The sequence below is a fragment of the Artemia sp. Qi Xiang Cuo genome, chromosome 19 (assembly GCF_049724085.1).
Source record: "Artemia sp. Qi Xiang Cuo chromosome 19, ASM4972408v1, whole genome shotgun sequence".
In the NCBI taxonomy this organism is placed as follows: Eukaryota; Metazoa; Arthropoda; class Branchiopoda; order Anostraca; family Artemiidae; genus Artemia; species Artemia sp. Qi Xiang Cuo.
Window position 1 is genome coordinate 35526178 of NC_142812.1, and position 9155 is coordinate 35535332.

Consider the following 9155-nt stretch of genomic DNA (forward strand, 5'->3'; position numbering starts at 1 on the left):
ATGGAGTTGAAAGAACATCGAATTTTAAGACATATAACAGCTCGATGGTTGTCTAGACAGGCCGTTGTAACTCGATATTTGGAAGAGTGGGATTGCTTGACTATATTTTTCCGTGCAGAAAGTCTTAAAGAGGCCAACAAGCCAGGAAAGACCACTGCCGTACTAAAAGATCTGATTTCAGTGGTTTTCAAGGCTTACTTTGCCTTCCTGGTGTATATTTTGAAGTATATCACAGACTTAAACAAGCAATTTCAGGCTGAGGACACCCAGATTCATCTTGTCTATTGTCGTTTTTCTGAAGTGTACAAGACAATAGCATCCCATTTTTTGTTGCTAATTATACCAAAGAAAGTGATTCCTGCCTCATAAACCCAGAGCGTAGGAAATTTTTGATTGTGCCTTGTGATGAGATGAGGAAGCTTTTTTTCAATTCCAGGTATTCATCGGTATGAAACTTCGATAGGCTTTATCCACGGTATACTATAGGAGTAGAGTAAAATCAGCCAAACCTGGCACCACTTCTGGCTCGAATTCCAAATTTACTGAGTGACAGTGACCTGGAAGATTTAGCCTAAGAGTGGAAGAGATTATCGGTGTGCTCTGAGCTTGGTACTTTGATAGACTCAAATCCAGCCGTGTTTTGGACTCGGGTATACAGGCAAAAAAATGTTAATGGATCAAAGCGTTTTCCTCTGCTTGGGGGTTTAACTTTAAGCATACTTGTTCTTCAACACGCTTCCACTGCTGCTGAGCAAACTTTCTCAACTGTCAATCTGAATAAAACCAGCATTAGAATCGTCTCGGTTTCACTACCATGAACGGGCTTATCAGTGCAAAACAGATCGTCTCAAAGAATTGGAGACCGCCCTTGAAAACGGTTCTGCTTCCAAAGGGGAAAAACTGTGGAAGGGGATATGAAAAAGTTGGGCTTCAAGAAGAAAAAGCAGAAAAAATGACCAACTAGAACAAATGTTCCTATTTTTTTTTATTTTTTTTTAATGTTACAGTTTTATTACCTTTTGTATGGCTTAACCTGATTTCTTGTGCGATATAGTCAAAATACTTCTGTTTAATTAATTTAGTTCTAATTATTAGAATCGACCAAGAACTTATGTAGGATGACCAGTGAAGTATGTGGGCAATGCATAACTCTACGGTGGGTAGCCTAGTCCGTGGACTTATGGAAATCCGTTGTGTTAGCCACTTTCATGGCGTGATGGCTGATATGTTTTGTTTGTAGCTTCTGGCGCTCGTTACTCAGTCTATAGGTAGATAGTAAGTTGTTGACACTACGTTATTGGCCTTCATACTTTCACCATTATTTGTCTTAATGCCCAAAATTTTGAAAGAAAGGATTAACCCCAACGATCAGATTCGAGAACGCTCTCAGAAAATTTTACTGTAACCTTCTTCTAAAATGCTTTTAGCGGTTTGGGTCTGCTATTTTGTTAAGCTGAGAAAGTCTATAGAAGCATTCTTCATATTTCAAGCTATGAGGTTGCTACTGCTTTGGGTTTACTTTTCCTGATCTTGCCCTAGAACTTTTTTTCTCTCAGTTTTCAGTGAAATCAAATAAACAGAACTACCAGCGAGCGTCGCAAAGCAACACAAGCTTCACATTATTAACCTACTGTTCAGATGGTACAAATTTATCTTCTGTGGTACAACTTTGGTCAGAAAAACGGTACAATTTATCTCCAAGCGTTGGTCATTGTAAGTAAATAGTCATTGTAAGTTAAGATAATACCAGCATCGTTTGAAAAGTTTTTTTTATCTGGGGCATGCTGCCATACTGAGGATCGTCTTTTACTATTATAACAAAGAAAAAGCCACGGACTGTTTTCTGTTTATTTTCCGGGTTGTAGTGGTAGCTAACAACCTAGTAATCCAGGCTGCAGCAGTAGCTAGCAAGCATATGTAATATTCTTTGGATATAGCTGGAACCTGCCCCTCTTTCTCAGGTCCAGAACCGCCACTGACAAAAGGCTTGTAAAAAGTTAATGTCATAAACATCACTACTAATGGTTCCAACAGCTTATTCTTGATGGTTGATGCCAAAGGACGGTTAAGTATACACTTTTGTATATTAAAATGCTACCTGTCCCCTTAATTAACTCAGTTTAAAACTGGTCAATGCTACCTAAACCATTTTTTTTTTACATAGAATTAGAAAAAAACAGTACTCCACTTTCCCCGTCTGGTCGTGGTGCCGAAAGCTGTTATCGTCTCCTCTTCGTGTGTATCGAGGTTAATGGTGCTTCGAGGTTTTTTTTCTATTTTTATTATTTTGCACGGGCGATTCTGATGAGACGATTAAAGGAGTCAATGAACTTTTATTCATTCAGTTTGTCCTTATTTATTGTTTGTAAACTTACTTTGTCCTTCGTACGACGATGTCTTTGGTGACACAATGATGAATGTAGTTTAATTCAAAAGCGAGGGGCTTCTAATTTAGTCCCATGTTTTTTTCTTTTATCTGTAGTGTTATTTTTATGCATTGTGTAGTATGAGTTTTTACTTACTGCAGATATGAATTACCAAGTATTCTGTTTAATTACAAATAAAGTATCCATCACTTAAAAATGATTCATTTATGTCTGCTTCTTCTCTAATGACCTCTAATCGCCTATTTGATAAATGACAATTCCCACAAAAAGGTTAATTCTTAAAACTCCGAAAAACGTTCCTGAGAAAAGACCCATGGAGTTAATAGTGGCCATAAGATGCAGGTCTAGCAAAGACTTAGAAGCCTAACATGTAGCGTTTCAGCATTGGAGTTTAGCCCAACATACATATGAACACTACTCATTAAATTAAAAAAGAAATAAAAAACATGTTTTCAAATGAAAGCAAGGAACGTCATTAAAATTTGAAAAGAACAAAATTATTCCGTAAGTTAGGGTAACTGCCCAATCCTGAACTGATTCTTTTTAACTGATTTATCTGTTAAAAAGAATGACTGATTTAAGAGGGTCGGCTCCTTACGCTAAAGCTATACTTTTTGTCCAAATTCCTTAAGAAAATTTACTCAAATACAAGACACATTGAATTGGAGTAGGAACTACCTTTAGACGGCTATAAAATTTTAGTGCAAAGATTGGGGGCTTAGAAGGGGCGAATCTCACCATATAATGAGTAGTTTTTGTTCGTTTTTAAGTTTTAATGTGGCACCCTCCATTCATTTGAGACACTTTCTGTAATTTAATTTTCCTTCATTTTTCAAGTCATACCCAGGCCTATTCAAGGTATGATGGGAGCTACCAACCCCTATGCCCCAACTGCTTTTTGTAATTGCATGTAAATTTTAGTGAGGATTAACACAATTTCTTTGGCGCTTAATATTTTTATATAGTAGCACGAACGACAGAAGGGAATCTAATATGAATTCAAAACTTAGTTCAATTCGCGAATGACAAAACATAGTTGCGAAAAAGTTTCCTCCTTTTTTCGTAAGTGAAGAAAATTTTCTTAGTCTCGTGATCATTTTGAGTAACTTTAAACTTAACGAGGGTCATATCTTTGGAATTACAATAAAAAAAATCAATTCTTTTAGTATACATGTTGCCATCAAAACTTGTAGTCATAATTCTGGCTATGTGCCAGCAGGAGTCACTCTTAATTGTTGTTCGCTGCTAAATAACCGTTTTGTACATAAGAATTAAATGGGAAACCCCCATCTTCAAAAAATTTACTGACAACATTCAAGCTGCCCCCCATATCTCTACATTTTTCGCCTGTAAGCATACGAATGCAATCTTTTATATTACAAAAAAAAAAACATTTTTTCTGCAATATATAGGGAGCTACCAACCACAGTCGTTCATCAAAAGTTGTGACAAAAAGCCAAACTTTAACATAGAGTGGGGTATTGAGGAGGAAGAGGCCACTACTATATACGGAATAATAATTTCTATTCGTTTTAAGTTTTAATGTTGCTCCTTTTTTCAGTCGAAATTACTTGTTTTTTTTTTATCTAATTTCAGATCGTTTTACAAATAATGACAAGGAATCCCCTTCCCCTGTGTAAAATTTCCCTTGAAAAATTCCGCCGGAAACTTCAATCCCCTATAAAACTCTCCCCTTGCAAAATCCTCCTTTCAACAATTTCCTCCCCCCCCCCCTCCTCCCTCCAAAATGCCGTATATTTTCCAACAACAAATACTATATATGAGCAATGGTCAAATTGTGTAACTTATAACTTACAGCCCTTTCTCCAGTTACTATGGGGGGTCGTTTCATCCCCAAAAGCATAGTTATCGGATCTTTCAACTACGCTAAACCATATGGCTATCTCAAAATTTTGACAACATGACTTTTGGGAGAAAAGGGGCAAGGATTTTTTTAGTCACTTCAAAAATATAAGAAGTAAGATCACTTGACTTTTGGGGATGTTTACCCTTTTTCAAAATTGGGCAAATTTTCTCAGGCCCGTAACGGTTGATGGGTCACATTAAACTTTATGAACTTTTTATATTTTAAATCAGCATAAAAATTTTAATTTTTTGATGTGTCAATTGTTGTCAAAACTATGTCGTTTAGAGTTTCGGTTGCTACTGAACTGCGTTGCTCCTTACTTAGAGTTCGTTACCACAAACTGCTTGATAGATATATTGTATGACGCCTTTTGACCAGAAAAATTTGAAGGTAATATTCAGTTTTTCTTACGGTTGGTTCTTACGCTGATTTTGATTTCAATTTTGAAATGGCGATAGAAGAATATATTTGTACTAGTTGTGATATGAAAATTGCTACTGCATAGATTTAGACTGATACAACGTAATTTGATATATTTAAGTATCACTAAAAAAAAGTTTTCACGCAGCAAAATCTAAAAATAGTTTCCGAAGATAACGCCAGTATTTTGCTGATATCTTTTGAAGAGGACAAGCTCTTCTTATTTGGGAGTCTACGCTGTCTAAAAACTTGAAATGAACTTTACTCCTCAGAATTAAGACTAACAGAAAAATAAAAAAATATTAATGCCTAGGAGATATTTTAAGGAATTTTGACTCTAGGCTACTTTCGACCAAAACCATACGTCAACCTTGAAAACCGGGATTTAGAAGCATAGACTGAATTAAGATAAAATCCTTTTAATTAAGAAGCTATTAAACAAATTTCAACGAAATCAATCAATATTATTTGGGCTTGGATTCAAAAATATCTAGGAAATTTTCGATAATAAGCTTCATCACGCCTGGCTGGAAAGTGACAGAGTGAAGTAAAAAGTTAGAAAGCGTGGATAATTAAACTTGGACAACTCTCAATTTTAAGCTTGCTCTTGAAATATCAAAGATTTGGAAGACTTAGTTCAGATCTATGTATATAAACGCTTTTATATGCTGAGATGAAAGTACAGTTCATTCAACTTTCCGGGTACAAACAGGGACGACAAATGAAATTAAAAGCAGAAGTCTCTTAGCTGACATATGGTTGCAAAGAAGGTGAAAAAGTGAATAAGGCTTAAAAAACGTTTAACTTGAGCATTTTTTTGGGGGGGGGGGTATATTCAAGCTTTTTCATAGAGAATAGAAGGTGGGAATGGGTAAGCGGCAACCCCGTCATATACAGGATAGGTTATACTAGTTTGAAGTTTTAGTGTTACTCATAGCTACATTTGAAAACTTAAATTTTTTTTTCAATATCCGTTAGTATATTATCTTATTCAGGGTTGATGGCTGATTATATTCAGGGTATATTTAGGGTAATACCCTGAATATCATGTTCAAGGTAATACCCTGAATATCATAATCAGGGTATTATGCTGATTTCAACTATATAAGTTTCATTAAGTTTAGTGCTATATATCAAAGGTTACGAGCCTGAGAAAATTTGCCTGCATTTTCAAAAAGGGAGAAAACACCCCCAAAACTTTAAAATCCACTTTCAATGTCACACTTTCAACCTCCTTCCGATGTCAAACTCACACTTTCAACCTCCTATCTGCAAAAATGTGGAATTTTCTATTTTTGCTGGAAGAAAGATCACGGATGAGTGTGTTTTTTTTTACCCAGTGATTTTGTTGACCCCGGCCCAATAACTATACCTTTCGATATAACATGACCCCCTCCCCCACAGCCCCAGGGGAAAGGTCTTTAAATTAAAAAATTTGACCATTGTTTGCGCAGAGTATTTGTTATTGGGAGTTATGCATACATTTTCGGGTGAGAGGGGGGGTGAATTTTCTGCTGGGGGTTTTTCCCATGGGGGAATTTTCCATGGAGAGGCAAGTTTCCAGGGGATAAACTTGTCAGGGGAAATTTTATACTTGGGGAATTTGCCTGAATTCCTACACAAAATTCTTTTTATATGTATTGCTTTCTCTTGTCCGTCTCAATTTTACGCGTGGAGCTGTTAAGGGTAACTGTCCGGGGTAAATCTTCAACGGGATTGAATTGTCTACAGTATATTCACGTGGGGAGGTAGATTTCTCCCTGGAGGCGGGGCCAGATTTCCTGGCATTGTTTAAAAAACGATCAGAAATTAAATTAAAAAAAAAATTCTTGAACTGAAAGTAAGGAGCAACGTTAAAACTTAAATCGGACAGAAATTATTATGTATATGAAGGGGTTGCCCCCTCCTCAACATCTTGCTCTTTACGCTAAAGTTTGAATTTTGTCCCAATTCTCTGAGAACGACTCCTGAAACACAGGGATCGTTTAATAAGAACAATAAAAAGGTTTTTTAAAAGTATTAAAAACTTTAGCTTAAAGACTGAGCTGTTGAGGAGGGGGCAACCCCCTTCATATACGTAACAATATCTGTCCATTTTAAGTTTCAATGTTGCTCCTTATTTTTAGTGGAAAAACTTGCTATTTTTTTATATAGCCTGCCTAGAGGATTCAGATTATCAACGTTATAACTAATAAAAGATATGAATGAAATTTGTTTCAAACAGTTCATGGTTATGAAATGTAAATGAGATGGTGATTACGAATATATAAGATTCACTAAGTTTAGTGTAGCCCACCAAATGATATGAGCCTGAGAAAATTTTACCGATATTCAAAAACGGGGGAGGGGGAGGGCAGTAGAGAGGACCCTATAACTCGTGACCCCACACCATATATGGGCATAGAGTCATTAGGGAGAACACGTGGTTAATGGGGTCAATGACCTAAATTTCCAAGGTCGATGTTGTTGCTGTTGTAAGTGCACGCTCTCAGCGAATGTCAAGGTCGATTTTGTTGTTGTTGTAAGTGCACGCTCTCAGCGAATGTCAAGGTCTCTTTCTCCAGGTGTGTTTTTGGCACGCTCTCAGCGAATGTTATGCCGTCCAGGAATTTGGAACACCTTGCTGTCGACCTCAATTCACCTATCGTGAATCAATACTTCCCCTTAGAAACAACAAATTAATTCCCCTTTCTTGACAGATCAATCAACCAATGACATCATCTGTCAGACTTTAAAAATATTCGCCTAGAAACTATTCTCCAGTAATATATCAAAGTCATTAATGTCTTTGACTCGGAAACAACTCTTTTGGTCGAACTCCAAAGGATATTAATAACCAAACGCCATGGAAACAATTATCCAAGAAACATCTTAGCGATGAATTGTTTTAGCGCGGGAATCAGGTTTCTAATTAATTTGAAATGCATTAGCGCAGAGATGCCAAAAACAAAAGGAACACACTGAATTACGTTTAGGGATTATTTGGGTGAAACTGTTTTAGACAGGTTATGGAATTATTTCGGCGAAACAGATAGAGACATTTTAAAAGAAGATTTTAAGAAAGGTTTTAGAAGAGGATTTGAGGGTGAAACTCTGTGGTCGTTAAAATACACAAGTTCCATTTGAACAGTGTTGTGAGGTCCTCTACCCCAACCCCAAAGGGTTCCGATCCCCCCACCCCAACCCCCAAGGAAGCGCCCGGTACACAAAGGTCCCCCAAGCTCCCAAAGAGCCCCAGCCCCCCAAACGCCCTCCTCAGACCCTCAAAGGCCCTCCTCTGGTCCTCAAAGGGCCCCCGGACCCCCAAAGGCCCCCCCGGACCCCAAATGCCCTCCCCCCGGTCCGCAAAGGGCCCCCGGGCCCGAGAAGCGCCGCGGGCCCGGAATGCGCCGCCTGGGGATGCGCCGCAGGGGATGCGCCGTGGGGTCGGGGGAAGCGCCACAGGGATGCTCCGCAGGGATGCGCCGCAGGGATGCGCCGCAGGGATGCGCCGCAGGGATTCGCCGCAGGATGCGAATGCGCCGCAGGGATGCGCCACAGGGAGGCGCCGCAGGAATGCGCCACAGGTACGTGCCGCAGGAATGCGCCTCAGGAATGCGCCGCAAAAAGTAAACTAAAAAGTAAAAATTTCGAAATGTTATCCCCCAAACACCCTCCTCAGACCCCCAAAGGCTCTCCCCTGGTCCTCAAAGGTCCCCCGGGCTCCCAAAAGGCCAACCGGCCCCCACGGGTCCCCCGGGCCCCCAAAGGTCCTCCCCCGGTCCCCAAAGGTCCACTGGGCTCCCAAAAGACCACCCAATCCTCAAGGGCCCCGGATCCCCACCCGCCCTCTCCGGGTCCTCCCCTTGTCCCCATACATGCACACAAAAGCTTACACACACACACAAAAACATACACACACACACACAAAAACTTACACACACACGAACACTTACACACACACACACACACGAACACATAAACAAACATGCCAAAACATACACACACACAAAAACTTAAACACACACACAAACAAACTCACAAACTAACACAAGCACAAAAAAACTTACATGCAGACAAAAACTAAAAATCACACAGGAACTTACACACACACACACACAAAACTTACACACACACACACACGAAAACTCACACACACACGCCAAAACTAACACACACACAAAAACTAACACACACACACACACACACAAAAACTTACACAGGAACACAAAAACAAAACTACACACACACACACACACAAAACTTACACACACACACAAACACACACACACACACACACACACACACACACACACACACACACACAAACTATACACACACACACGCACACACACACTCAGACACACACACACACACACACACACACACACACACACAGCACACACGCACACACACAGACACACACACACACAAAGACTTACGTCCACACACAAAGACACATGCACACACACACACACACACACACACACAAAACTTACACA